Raw genomic sequence first — 15,557 nt, forward strand, 5'->3', positions numbered from 1 at the left:
GGAATTGGGCTGGGAAGGTGGTGTGGATGAAGAAAGCCTCCTTCCATAACTTCAAAGGATGCTGCACCCATTAAGCCATCAGCCACTGCAGAAGTCCTGACTGTGCACCAGCGGGGATTCAAGATGGGAAAATGAGGAGACCGGACGGAAGACTGGCTTGGACAGCATGTCTGAACAATGACTTCACTGAGCCCAGACTCTTGCATTTTGCCATACAAAAAGCACTAAATCTCATTAACTTGAGATGTCTGGTTTTCTTTAATTAATAATAATATTCTGATGTTCTGGACTCCTGGCTTTGTTGCAAAACCTCCAAATACCCTGGCTCTTCGCTTATATTTAGAGCAATCCCTCAGAGCTGAGAGCTGTCTTCTGGACTTACATCCTCAGAAAATCCACCAAAAGAAAAAACAAACAAACAAACATAATTCTCAAGGCTTGTGTGTTTTTCATTTTTTCCCCAGTGGTTATAGTCCACATACCATTACTAACTCAATAGACATGAATCTGAGTAAACTCCAGGAGAAAGTGAAGGACAGGGAACGCTGGCATGCTGCAGTCCATGGGGTTGTAAACAGTCATACACAACTTAGTGACTGAACAACAAAAGTCAATATGAGTCAAATGTGAACAGTCCATTGAAAATTTGAGGCTCTTAAAGGATTAGAAAACCAAACAAGTGTTTCAATTATGCAGGTGGTGTTGAGCAGAGAGTAGGACTCATCATTTACCCACAGAATTTACAAAAGACTAAAACAGGATCAGACTTCATATAAGATAAGAGGTCATAGTAGCTTCCAGGGCAGTGACTACTCTGAAACACGTCCTAGTTGTAGCATGCAGGATCTTTAGTTGCATATAGGATCTATTCCCCTGACCAGGGATTGAGCCTGAGCCTCTTGCATTGAGAACATGAAGTCTTAGCCCTTGGACCACTGGGGAAGTCTCTAGAACTCAACAGTTAGAATCCTTTGTGTGAGGTCGGTGACCTTGCTCTGAGTTGTGCTGTTATCTCATGATTTTGTGCTTTCCCTGTGTTCCTAATTAGCCTGGGCAAGATGTAACACCAGTATCTGAGAGTACCCACAAATGGGAACTGGCTTGGGGGATTAGAGATGCTTAGCTCCCTGAGGAAGGAGGCTAGACTGTTACATGTTAGCTATTGTTGTGTGCTCCTGGGTCCCCACCAGGCAGGCTCAAATTGAAGGGTGGTGCAGGCAGCTTCTGTCCCGAGGGTGGGCTGCCATCACCCCAGATTGGGCTGTAGCAGATAGAGGTCTCTGGAACTAGGCAGAGGGGGACACAGCGGGCTAATGCCCTCAAAACTGTATGTCCTGGACCTGGAGAGGATAGTGAGGAGTTTTATAGTAATGGTTCAAAGAGGGTGTGGTCAGCTTGTGGACTTTCTTCTGATTAGCTGGTGGTGAGGTAAGTGGGAGGTAGCATCATCAACCTTCTGGTTCCCAAATATCTGCTTGTGGGCAGCATACAGTAACCTCGTTCTACCTGGTGAGGGTTTCAGTATCTGCAAAACAGCCCAAAGATATTGTTGTGTGTATCTCTTGATGGGGAACCAGGACCCTGCACTCAAAGCTACACTATTGTCTTTAATTGCTCCTCCTTTATGCCTGCATTTTCTCTATATCCTGATTAGCAACTGTTTGAACCTACCCTTTGGAGCTTCAGGAAGGGGATGCAGGAAGTCTTTTGTGTCCAGAGTCCCACAAGGTCCTGCTCTATTTCAAAATGACAAGTATTTCACTTGTTTCACCAAAAAGTTCTATGCTCCTATTAAAAGACTGGGCTTCCCTGGTGACTCAGATTGTAAAGAATCTGCCTGTAATGTAGGAGATGTGGGTTCAATCCCTGGGTCAGGAAGATCCCCTGGAAAAGGAAATGGCAACCCACTCCATTATTCTTGCTGGGAAATTCCATGGGCAGAAGAACCTAGTGGGTTATTACAGTCTGTTAGGTCACAAAGAATCAGACACAACTGACCATGCACGCACACGTGCTCCTATTAACACCAGCTGGAATGGCATTAAGCCACAAATTTGCCTCAGAGCACACAGAGAGTACAGATAGCAGAGGGAGCCTTGTGGACTAGTGAGGGAGTTAAAGAGCTTCCCCTTAGCTTCTCCTCATCCAACCCTGGCCAATGTTTTTCTGTGTAGGGAGTTGGCTCAAAATTCCAGGAGGTCTTTACTAAGCAGTTCAACATCTTCCCAGTTTCCTTTCCCATGAAAGTTCTTGTTCCTACAGATTACACTGGGGCAACTCTCCAAGACTGCAAGTGAACTTTTAATATTGTCCTCCTGGAACTCATGCCCCTGGGTGTCTAATTTTGGAGGCAGGAGGAATGGCATATGTACAGGACACCACACAATAGGGAGAGCCCTATCTAAGAAGTTACCCACATAATTAAACAAGTGGTCCAGGGCTGGAACTCTTGGCTGCCTCTCACCATACACTACAGGTGTTATATAATCTCATGATCCTAGATAGTTTACTGGCTGCTGAAGGAGGGGCTGCACTTTGATAAGCAGTGACTAGATTGCTGCTTGTGGGTAGATGACCATGGTTAGGTTTGTTTTACACGTTGCTGGGGACATGCAGCCAAGGGACCATAATATCACTCTACTGACTAAGTAGATTGGGCAACTCAGAATCTCCTTTCTCATCTATCCTGCAGGGCTTTCCCCACTATATTTTCATATTGGCTGCCAAAGGACTTTGAAATCCAAAATCATGACCCTTAAGCATTCTGAGTCTTGAAGATGCTTTATCCCTTGTTTCAGATTCAAGTGTTGTAAGATAATGTGCAACTTGGATTATAAACCACCATGGTGCCAAGAGGACTGTTACATAGATGAGCTAAAGATGGCCTCTGTATAGTGATTCTATGTTGTTTACTTCTTCATAAGAATCTGGAGCCCATTACCTTATAAGTCTGCCAGCACCAAACTCAACTTCCTTGCACATTCAATTGTCTTAAAATGTAACTCCCCAAAGCAGACTTTTAGCCATTTAGGGTCTTCCTGTACCCTGCAAAGGGCTTCCCATGTGGAGTTAATGGTAAAAATCCTGCAATGTAGGAGATGCAAGAGATGCAGGTTTGATCTGTGGGTGAGGAAGATCCCCTGGAGGAGGAAATGGCAACCCACCTCAGTATTATTGCCTGGGAAATTCCATGTACAGAGGAGTCTACAGTCCATGGACTCACAAAGCGTTGGACACAATGAAGAGACTGAGCTCATGTACTTGTAATCTGCATCCTATGCTAGGCAGAGATAAAGTCAGTCCTGTAGCAACAGAAGAGCTCAAGCTGGAGCAGTGTGGGTGTCTCCTAGCCCAGGGACTCCCAGCTGTGCTGCTGAGTGGAGTTACCTGGACCCTTGGGACCCTCTCTAGCCCCCCTTATCCCTGCCATCCCCCAGAAATTTCCTTTCCCTCCTTTTCTTCCTTGTCATAAACTTCTGATAGTCTTATACCATGGCAGTAACAAATAATACAAAATACAGACACCAGTCTGACAGACTTACAGAAGTCTTGTATCAAAAACCTGAAATCATTGCTTAAAATAATTGAAGAAATTTAATACATGTACCATATATGTGGATCAGAGGACACAGTATTGGAAATGCCCTGGCTGTCCAGGTCTTAGGACTCTGTGCTCTTGAAGGAAGAAACAGACAGAACAGGGCTCCATCTTGAAAGCAGGACTCCATCTTGGGCTGGACTGTGGACTTTGAGCTAGATGCCCAGTATCTATGGAAATTACATACCAACTGGAAAACCAGACCCCTGGATGGAAGAGCCCCAGGGTTCTACATCACCTAAAAGAATACCCTAGTTATTTGTGTAACTGAATAGAATTATACAGTCTATTATGCTTATTGGGGTATGACCACAGGCCTATTGATAATTGTCCACTGTTAGCTACCTAGGCTTAAGGCATATGAATCACAGGTTTAAGGCATACAAATCATGGGTTAACTTTGATTATATCTTTTTTCCTTTGTTCAGGCTAGTTTCAGGGAATTTGGGGAGGTGGGTTTGAGCATGTACACTTAGGGTAAAAAACTGGTTGGGGTCTTTGGTTAAGAGGAGACTCTGCCTTGGGCCTGCTGGTGTAATAACTGTACTCTGCTATCTGCATTGTCCTTTGAAGTGAGTTTGTTACCCAGAACGCATGGCTACAACACTCTCAGTGCACTGGAATTGGGTTCCATCTCTGGTTTGGGAACGAAGATCCTGCAAACTGCATGCTGTGCCCATTTTTTTTTTTTTTTAAGAATAAGAAAGACATAGTGTTATTAAAATATTAATTCTCCCCAAATTTTTTAACAGATGCAACACAAGCCAAATCAAAACTCCAAGAGATTTTTAGTAAAGATTGACAAATTGATTCTAAAAATACACACGGAAATGTAAGGACAAAGAACAGTAAAAATAATTTGGAAAAGAAGAGAGTTGGAGAATTGATACTATCTTACAGCCTAAAGCCAGTAATCAAGAGTGTGTGGTATTATGTCAAGAGAGATAAAATATATCCATTTATTGCATGTCAAATAAACCTGCAAGTAAAAAATACCAGAGAACATTGACTGGGTCACATTAGGAAGAAAAACTTTAAGAACATACCTGGAGTCCTGTAATACTAAATAAAGTGATTTTAAAATTTTGATTAAGGAATATAATATTGAATATACATTGATGCTCCTCCCAATCTTGCTTTAACAGGATGGTCTATTTAGACATAGTGAACTTGGCATTATGTATTCTTACATCATATCTTGCCCTGACGATTTAAGCCATTTTTATCTAATGCTTCTGAGTCATTCATATTAATAAATGTGCATACGTGCTCAGTTGCTCAACCATGTGCGACTCTATGCGACCCCAGAGACTGTAGCCTGCCAGATTCCTCTGTCCATGTAATTCCCTAGCCAAGAATGCTGTAGTGGATTACCACCTCCTCCTCCAAGGAATCTTCCTGACCTAGGTCATATTAATAAATAATTGAAATTAATTCCTTTTCTGTAAGGTAGTTGTTTGTAAATAAGCAGCTGAGCCTACACTATATCAGAGGCAATCTGGCACATTTTAGATGTACAATAAATGTATAGTTTCTCAATATTTTTCTGAAAGCTAAAGGATAAGGTCTCTGCTTGCTTCATATTTGTATCCTTTAGTACTATGAATTTTTTTTTTTTTTTGCCAGAGTTCAATAACTGCCACCTGAATTAAACTGTAAATCAAGATAATTTGGGTTTGAAACAATTGCAGGTAAGACAGTCCAAGAGAGTATAGGAAAAACACACACAATACAGAAAAATGCCGGCAAGAAATGCCAGGTATTTCAGAGCAAAGGCCATTTACAAAAGCAACTTGTACACTTTCAGGTTGGCAAATCAGGTTAGGAAATAAATTTTCATTGCAAATGGGCATTAAAGTGTGATCTTTAATTTTTAGAAGTATAAAGTTTTAGTTAAAAAAAAGAATAGAAGTCATAAAAATAGTGCTGCTGAAACCTAAAGACTGAAATTTTAAGTTATAAATTCAAGTAATAAATTAGAGCTAAAATTAAATAACAAGAGTGAGAAGTTCAACATCTCTTCTGAAAGAGATGGGAATACCAGACCACCTGACCTGCCTCTTGAGAAACCTGTACGCAGGTCAGGAAGCAACAGTTAGAACTGGACATGGAACAACAGACCGGTTCCAAATAGGAAAAGGAGTACATCAAGGCTATATATTGTCACCCTGCTTTTTTAACGTATATGCAGAGTACATCATGAGAAACGCTGGGCTGGAAGAAGCATAAGCTGGAATCAAGATTGCCAGGAGAAATATCAATAACCTCAGATATGCATATGACACCACCCTTATGGCAGAAAGTGAAGAGGAACTCAAAAGCCTCTTGATGAAAGTGAAAGTGGAGAGTGAAAAAGTTGGCTTAAAGCTCAACATTCAGAAAACGAAGATCATGGCACCTGGTCCCATAGCTTCACGGGAAGTAGATGGGGGAAACAGTGGAAACAGTATCAGGCATTATTTTTTTGGGCTCCAAAATCACTGCAGATGGTGACTGCAGCCATGAAATTAAAAGACGCTTACTCCTTGGAAGCTAAATTATGACCAACCTAGATAGCATATTGAAAAGCAGAGACACTACTTTGCCAAAAAAGGTCCATCTAGTCAAGGCTCTGGTTTTTCCATTGATCATGTATGGATGCGCGAGTTAGACTGTGAAGAAGGCTGAGCACCAAAGAATTGATGCTTTTGAACTGTGATGTTGGAGAAGACTCTTGAGAGTCCCTTGGACTGCAAGGAGATCTAATCAGTCCATTCTGAAGGAGATCAGTCCTGGGTGTTCTTTGGAAGGACTGATGCTGTAACTGAAACTCCAATACTTTGGCCACCTCATTGGAAAAGACTCTGATGCTGGGAGAGATTGGCGGCAGGAGGAAAAGGGGATGACAAAGGATGAGATGGATGGATGGCATCACTGACTCAATGGACATGAGTTTGAGTGAACTCCGGGAGTTGGTGATGGACAGGGAAGCCTGGCGTGCTATGATTCATGGGGTCACAAAGAGTCAGACACGACTGAGTGACTGAACTGGCTGATACAGGGAGACGTCAAGATTTTTCATTTATTTTTGTGGGAGGAAATAGAAAACATGAAGCAGGAAATAATAAGATTTATAATTTCCTTGTTTCTATGTGTTTCTGCTTAAGATTGTGTATCAATTTAACATCAATTTAAACCTAACTTTTGACTTTCTGTCAACAGGACATGGCAATTTGGTGTGTGATGGAAAACAACAGAATGGGAAAGACTAGAGATCTTTTCAAGAAAATCAGAGATACCAAAGGAACATTTCATGCAACAATGAGCTTGATAAAGGACAGAAATGGTATGGACCTAATGGAAGCAGAAGATATTAAGAAGAGATGGCAAGAATACACAGAAGAACTGTACAACAAAGATCTTCATGACCCAGATCATCACGATGGTGTGATCACTGACCTAGAGCCAGACATCCTGGAATGTGAACCCAAGTGGGCCTTAGAAAGCATCACTAGGAACAAAGCTAGTGGAGGTGATAGAACTCCAGTTGAACTATTCCAAATCCTGAAAGATGATGCTCTGAAAGTGCTGCACTCAATATGCCAGCAAATTTGGAAAACTCAGCAGTGGCCACAGGACTGGAAAAGGTCAGTTTTCATTCCAATCCCAAAGAAAGGCAATGCCAAAGAATGCTCAAACTACCACACAATTGCACTCATCACACGCTAGTAAAGTAATGCTCAAAATTCTCCAAAACAGGTTTCAGCAATATGTGAACCGTGAACTTCCTGATGTTCAAGCTGGTTTTAGAAAAGGCAGAGGAACCAGAGATCAAATTGCCAACATCCACTGGATCATGGAAAAAGCAAGAGAGTTCCAGAAAAGCATCTATTTCTGCTTTATTGACTATGCCAAAGCCTTTGACTGTGTGGATCATAAGAAACTATGGAAAATTCTGAAAGACATGGGAATACCAGACCACCTGATCTGCCTTTTGAGAAATTTGTATGCAGGTCAGCAAGCAACAGTTAGAACTGGACATGGAACAACAGACTGGTTCCAAATAGGAAAAGGAGTTCGTCAAGGCTGTATATTGTCACCCTGTTTATTTAACTTATATGCAGAGTACATCATGAGAAACACTGGACTAGAAGAAACACAAACTGGAATCAAGATTGCCGGGAGAAATATCAATAGTGTCAGATATGCAGATGACACCACCCTTGGCAGAAAGTGAAGAGGAACTCAAAAGCCTCTTGATGAAAGTGAAAGTAGAGAGAGAACAATTTGGCTTAAAGCTCAACATTCAAAAAACGAAGATCATGGCATCCAGTCCCATCATTTCATGGGAAATAGATGAGGAAACAGTGGAAACAGTGTCAGACTTTATTTTTTGGGGCTCCAAAATCACTGCAGATGGTGACTGCAGCCATGAAATTAAAAGACGCTTACTCCTTGGAAGGAAAGTTATGACCAATCTAGATAGCATATTCAAAAGCAGAGACATTACTTTGCCAACAAAGGTTTGTCTAGTCAAGGCTATGTTTTTTCCTGTGGTCATGTATGGATGTGAGAGTTGGACTGTGAAGAAGGCTGAGTGCTGAAGAATTGATGCTTTTGAACTGTGGTGTTGGAGAAGACTCTTGAGAGTCGCTTGGACTGCAAGGAGATCCAACCAGTCCATTCTGAAGGAGATCAGCCCTGGGATTTCTTTGGAAGGAATGATGCTAAAGCTGAAACTCCAGTAGTTTGGCCACCTCATGCGAAGAGTTGACTCATTGGAAAAGACTCTGATGCTGGGAGGGATTGGGGGCAGGAGGAGAAGGGGACAACAGAGGATGAGATGGCTGGATGGCATCGCTGACTCAATGGACGTGAGTCTTGGTGAGCTCTGGGAGTTGGTGATGGACAGGGAGGCCTGGAGTGCTGGGATTCATGGGGTCACAAAGAGTTGGACACGACTGAGTGACTGATCTGATCTGATCTGATAGAGAATATAATAAAAAACCGTGTGTTCAGGGAAAGGAATTCTAGCAGAGTCACCAAGACAGCCTGCTGTCTAAATGACATACACAATATTTCTGAAATTGAGCTGCTCATTTGCAATCTTAGATGTGTGTTTTGACTTAACAGAATAAGAAAAACATTAGATATATATCTAAATTGAATAAATGTACCAACTGAGAGAAAAATAAATGACCTATATTTTGCCTTTCCTTGTGGCTCAGATGGTAGCGTCCAACTGCAATGCAGGAGACCTGGGTTTGATCCCTGGCTTGGGAAGATTCCCCAGAGAAGGCATGGCAATACATTCCAGTGTTCTTACCTGCTGAATCCCCAAAGACAGAGGAGCCTGTCAGGCTACAGTCCTTGTGTTCTCAAAAAGTCAGACAAGACTGAGCAACAATGTATAGCACATAGTAATACTCAACTGCATAAAAAAGAATTCAATTTGATTAATGAATAATTTATATATATATATATAGTCTATGAATAAATTTGAAAACATATATCTCTATGCAAAAAATAATGTGCAAGCAATCACTTTTTCTATAGCAATTATATAAAATTAATGATACATTTTGATATGGGCTGTGGTCTGTATTATTATAGCTGCCTTTATTCCCCAAATCCTGGTCTCTATTTTAAAGATAACAAAATATGAGTGTGTGTGTGTGTGTGTGTGTGTGTGTGTGTGTGCTCAGTCCTGTCTGACTCTGTGACCCCATGAACTGTATCCAGATGGGCTCCTCTATTCATGGGATTTCCCAGGCAAGAATACTGGAGTGGGTTTCCATTTCCTTCTCAGGTTAGGGGATCTTTCTGATCCAGGGATCAAACCCACGTCTTCTGTGTCTCCTGCATAGATAGGTGGATTCTTTACCACTGACCACCTGGGAAGCCCAATAGAAAATATACAATTATGCTAAGGTGAACATGGTATTTTGGGACTTGTCTGAAATTTATATTTGCTAGTGATAATATCACGTTTACATAAAATTCCTAAGAATATCTATATACCAATTTCTGTTACAACTAACACATTCATTATGTGTTTGAAACATCTAGATATGGATATACCTTTCATATCAATAAAGGTAGATGTAGATAACAGAGAAGGCAATGGCACCCCACTCCAGTACTCTTGCCTGGAAAATCCCATGGATGGAGGAGCCTGGTGGGCTACAGTCCATGGGGTCGCCAAGAGTCGGACATGACTGAGCGACTTCACTTTCATTTTTCACTTTCATGCAATGGAGAAGGAAATGGTAACCCACTCCAGTGTTCTTGCCTTGAGAATCCCAGGGACAGGGGAGCCTGGTGGCCTGCCGTCTATGGAGTCGCACAGAGTCCGACACGATTGAAGCGACTTAGCAGCAGCAGATGTAGATAAAAAGATGGATGTATTTACCTACAGATTATATTGATGCTTCTAACTTTTAACACAATAAAAAATCTTACCACCAAGGGCAAGGTTGACCATGCAGAGTAATTGAGGGCAGGGCTACTGGAAATATATGTCAGTGTCAACGAAAGAAGGGTTACCTTGGACTTTACAGCCTGGTGAATAATAATGACATTCTCTACATAATACTTTTTTGATAGCTGCAATATATAGTAAATTACCTCTTACTGAAGTTAATCTATTAACATTCTTCCTCTTCTCTGATTTTTCCCACATAACTACTTTAGGAAATGAAACCACATTTAGAGTGAATTTTGCCTGGTAGCTAATACTTTTAGATAATGAATCTGAGCAATAAATCATTATTGAAACTATGGCAAAGATAAAATGAGGACATGAATGTAGAACTATAAAGTATGACTTCAGAGTCTCTTTCCCTATCAAAAGGGGGAAAAATAATTTTTCTGTAAATACAATCACAAGGAATGTGTGATAGTTTTTTAAATATCTCTCATGATTTAAAAGTAGTATCTTTATAATGTTATTTGGAACATAAATAGAGCTATACAACATATTAAGTAAGAGTTAATGGGTATAAATATTGAAAATAATATAGTTGTGTGACTTTCAAAACATTGAAAGTAAAAAATTAAATGACTTCCACTCTTAGTATCATAAAGTTATTACTTCTTGTTTCTTTGTAAGAAATAAATATATGCTTGTTATTTTTATTATAACATGAGACATAGATACAGTGACATTTGCGGCTATGCACATTTACATTCAGGCATGTACAATAAACAGATGTCATATATGTATATGTATATACATATACATGTGTATGTGCATGTGTGTGCATGCATATGTAAACATTTAAAATCATACATAAACTCATATGTATTTATGTATATGAGTTTTTGCATCCAAAATCACTACAGATGGTGACTGCAGCCACATAATTAAAAGATGCTTGTTCCGTAGAAGGAAAGCTATGAAAAACCTAGACAGCACATTAAAAACCAAAGACATCACTTTGCTGACAAAGATCCGTATCATCAAAGCTATGGTTTTTACAGAAGTCAGGTATGGGTTTAAGGGTTGGATCATAAAGTAGGCTGAGTGTCTAAGAATTGATGCTTTCTAATTGTGGTGCTGGATCAAACCAGTCAATCCTAAGGAAAACATAGGATGGGGAGCCTGGTGTGCTGCAGTCCATCGGGTTGCAAACAGCTGGACACGACTTAGTGACTCAACAACAACAATTTATGTATATACTTTGGCCACCTCATGAGAAGAGTTGACTCATTGGAAAAGACTCTGATGCTGGGAGGGATTGGGGGCAAGAGGAGAAGGGGACGACAGAGGATGAGATGGCTGGATGGCATCACTGACTCGATGGATGTGCGTCTGAGTGAACTCCGGGAGTTGGTGATGGACAGGGAGGCCTGGCGTTTTGCGATTCATGGGGTTGCAAAGAGTTGGACACAACTGAGTGACTGATCTGATCTGATCTGATCTGATATATGTACATGTGTGTATGTGATGCCATGCTCCGATGCTCAGTCCTGTCAGACTCATTGTGACCCTTTGGATCATAGCCCACCAGGTTCCTTTGTCCATCGGGTTTTTCAGGCAAGAATATTGGAGTGGGTTGCTATTTCCTTCTCCAGGTGATCTTCATAACCCAGGAATAGAACCTGCATCTTTTGTGTGTCTTGCACTGGCAGGCAAATTATTTACCACTAGAACCACCTGGGAAGACCAACATGTGTGGATGTCTATCTATGTATCTACCTACACATATATACCTAAATAATCATTATACAGAATTTTCAGGTTTCCTCAGTCAAATTTCTAGTGGCCATATTGACATATTTATTAAATTTTAATCAAATTTAGTATTACTGTCATTCAGTTTCTGTCTCATGTGCTTGAAATATAATTTACTCCAAAAATTTTGACTAAAAGGTATAAGGATGCAAAATAAAAGTAATGAGGCTACAGTAATGGTCTCTGGGGTGGGAATAAATTTGGAAAGACTTTGTTTTAAGATGTATGAGAAGATGTGATGATGTTATAATAATGGAGGATTCAAACTCTTGAGGAAAATTTGTCTTATTTGTAAAATAAGAATGATTAATAACTGCTAACGTTCACAACATTTTAAAATGAAAATCAAACAGATTGAAGTATGTAAGCCCTATCCAAAAATGGTGTATTAAGAGGATATGCAAACTATATCCACAAATTGACTTTCACTGATACTTGTAATTCCAAGGCTAGAGATTTACTGTCCACTAGCAAGTTAAATCCAACCAGTCCATTCTAAAGGAGATCAGTCCTGGGTGTTCTTTGGAAAGAATGATGCTAAAGCTGAAACTCCAATACTTTGGCCACCTCATGCGAAGAGTTGGCTCATTGGAAAAGACTCTGATTATGGGACGGATTGGGGGCAGGAGAAGAAGGGGAATACAGAGGATGAGATGGCTGCATGGCATCACTGACTCGATGGATATGAGTTTGGGTGAACTCCGGGAGTTGGTGATGGACAGAGAGGCCTGGTGTGCTGCGATTCATGGGGTCACAAAGAGTCGGACATGACTGAGAGACTAAACTGAACTGAACTGAGCAAGTTAAATAAAACAACAAAATCCTTAGTGCCAGGCATTGTGTTAGTTTTCAGCACTCCAGGAATAAAGCTTGGTCTTCTATTCTCAAGAAGCTAATGTTTAATGAGGGAGAGGGAAAATAATCTAATACAATAGACTTTGCAAATAATGCTATATTGTCACAACCTGAGGACATTTTCTTGAGGTCATGGCAAAAACATCTCAGAAGAGGTGCTGCTCATAACGAAATTTGAGAACCATATTTTCAGTTGAGTTCAGTTGCTCAGTCCTGTCCGACTCTTTGCGACCCCATGAATCCCAGCAAGCCAGGCCTCGCTGTCCATCACCAATTCCCGGAGTTCACTCAGACGAACGTCCATCGAGTCAGTTATGCCATCCAGCCATCTCATCCTCTGTCGTCCCCTTCTCCTCCGGCCCCCAATCCCTCCCAGCATCAGAGTCTTTTCCAATGAGTCAACTCTTCACATGAGGTGGCCAAAGTACCAGAGTTTCAGTTTTAGCATCATTCCTTCCAAAGAAATCCCAGGGCTGATCTCCTTCAGAATAGACTGGTTGGATTTCCTTGCAGTCCAAGGGAATCTCAAGAGTCTTCTCCAACATCACAGTTCAAAAGCATCAATTCTTCGGTGCTCAGCCTTCTTCACAGTCCAACTCTCACATCCATACATGATCACAGGAAAAACCATAGCCTTGACTAGAAGAACCTTTGTTGGCAAAGTAATGTCTCTGTTTTTGAATATGCTATCTAGGTTGGTCATAACTTTCCTTCCAAGGAGTAAGCATCTTTTAATTTCATGGCTGCGGTCGCCATCTGCTGTGATTTTGGAGCCCACAAAAAGAAAGTCTGATACTGTTTCCACTGTTTCCCCAACTATTTCCCATGAAGTGATGGGACCGAATGCCATGATCTTCGTTTTCTGAATGTTGAGCTTTAAGCCAACTTTTTCACTCTCCTCTTTCACTTTCATCAAGAGGCTTTTGAGTTCCTCTTCACTTTCTGCCATAAGGGTTGTGTCATCTGCATATCTGAGGTGACTGATATTTCTGCCGGCAATCTTGATTCCAGCTTGTATTTCTTCCAGTCCAGCATTTCTCCTGATGTAGTCTGCATATAAGTTAAATGAACAGGGTAACAATATAAAGCCTTGATGTGCTCCTTTTCCTATTTGGAAGCAGTCTGTTGTTCCATGTCCAGTTCTAACTGTTGCTTCCTGACCTGCATACGAATTTCTCAAGAGGCAGATCAGGTGGTCTGGTATTCCCATGTCTTTCAGAATTTTCCACAGTTTCTTATGATCCACACAGTCAAAGGCTTTGGCATAGTCAATAAAGCAGAAATAGATGCTTTTCTGGAACTCTCTTGCTTTTTCCATGATCCAGTGGATGTTGGCAATTTGATCTCTGGTTCCTCTGCCTTTTCTAAAACCAGCTTGAACATCAGGAAGTTCACGGTTCACATATTGCTGAAGCCTGGCTTGAAGAATTTTGAGCATTACTTTACTAGCGTGTGAGATGAGTGCAATTGTGTGGTAGTTTGAGCATTCTTTGGCATTGCCTTTCTTTGGGATTGGAATGAAAACTGACCTTTTCCAGTCCTGTGGCCACTGCTGAGTTTTCCAAATTTGCTCACATATTGAGTGCAGCACTTTCAGAGCATCATCTTTCAGGATTTGGAATAGCTCAACTGGAATTCCATCACCTCCACTAGCTTTGTTCGTAGTGATGCTTTCTAAGGCCCACTTGACTTCACATTCCAGGATGTCTGGCTCTAGGTCAAATGATCACACCATCGTGCTTATCGGGGGCATGAAGATCTTTTTTGTACAGTTCTTCTGTGTATTCTTGCCATCGCTTCTTAATATCTTCTGCTTCTGTTAGGTCCATACCATTTCTGTTCTTTATCGGGCCCATCTTTGCATGAAACGTTCCCTTGATATCTCTAATTTTCTTGAAGAGATCTCTAGTCTTTCCCATTCTGTTGTTTTCCTCTATTTCTTTGCATTGATAGCTGAGGAAGGCTTTCTTATCTCTTCTTGCTATTCTTTGGAACTCTGCATTCAGATGCTTATATCTTTCCTTTTCTCCTTTGCTTTTCGCTTCTCTTCTTTTCACAGCTATTTGTAAGGCCTCCCCAGACAGCCATTTTGCTTTTTTGCATTTCTTTTCCATGGGGATGGTCTTGATCCCTGTCTCCTGTACAATGTCACGAACCTCATTCCATAGTTCATCAGGCACTCTATCTATCAGTTCTAGGCCCTTAAATCTATTTCTCACTTCCACTGTATAATCATAAGGGATTTGATTTAGATCATACCTGAATGGTCTAGTGGTTTTCCCTACTTTCTTCAATTTCAGTCTGCATTTGGCAATAAGGAGTTCATGAACTGAGCCGCAGTCAGCTTCTGGTCTTGTTTTTTCTGACTGTATAGTGCTTCTCCATCTTTGGCTGCAAAGAATATAATCAATCTGATTTCGGTGTTGACTATCTGGTGATTTCCACGTATAGAGTTTTCTCTTGTGTTGTTGGAAGAGGGTGTTTGCTATGACCAGTGCATTTTCTTGGCAAAACTCTATTAGTAACATGCCAAATTTGCCTGTTACTCCAGGTGTTTCTTGACTTCCTGCTTTTGCATTACAGTCCCCTATAATGAAAAGGACATCTTTTTTGGGTGTTAGTTCTAAAAGGTCTTGTTAGCCATGAGTAAATAAAATGCATCTCATTTTCAGAAAATCAATTCATTCAGAATGATTAGAGCCTATATTAATTGTAATGGCATAGACATCATTGAAGAAGAATTAGGGGAAATAAGAGCTATATATCTTTTCAGAACACACAGTTATAGAGAACAGATATATAATATAGAGGGGTTTGGATTTTCATTCTGAGGATGAGAGGAACCAGTAATGAATTTTAAATGAGTGTTGCAGTATGTTGGAATTATGT

This window comes from Bos indicus x Bos taurus, chromosome 16 (assembly GCF_003369695.1).
Source record: "Bos indicus x Bos taurus breed Angus x Brahman F1 hybrid chromosome 16, Bos_hybrid_MaternalHap_v2.0, whole genome shotgun sequence".
Classification (NCBI taxonomy): Eukaryota; Metazoa; Chordata; class Mammalia; order Artiodactyla; family Bovidae; genus Bos; species Bos indicus x Bos taurus.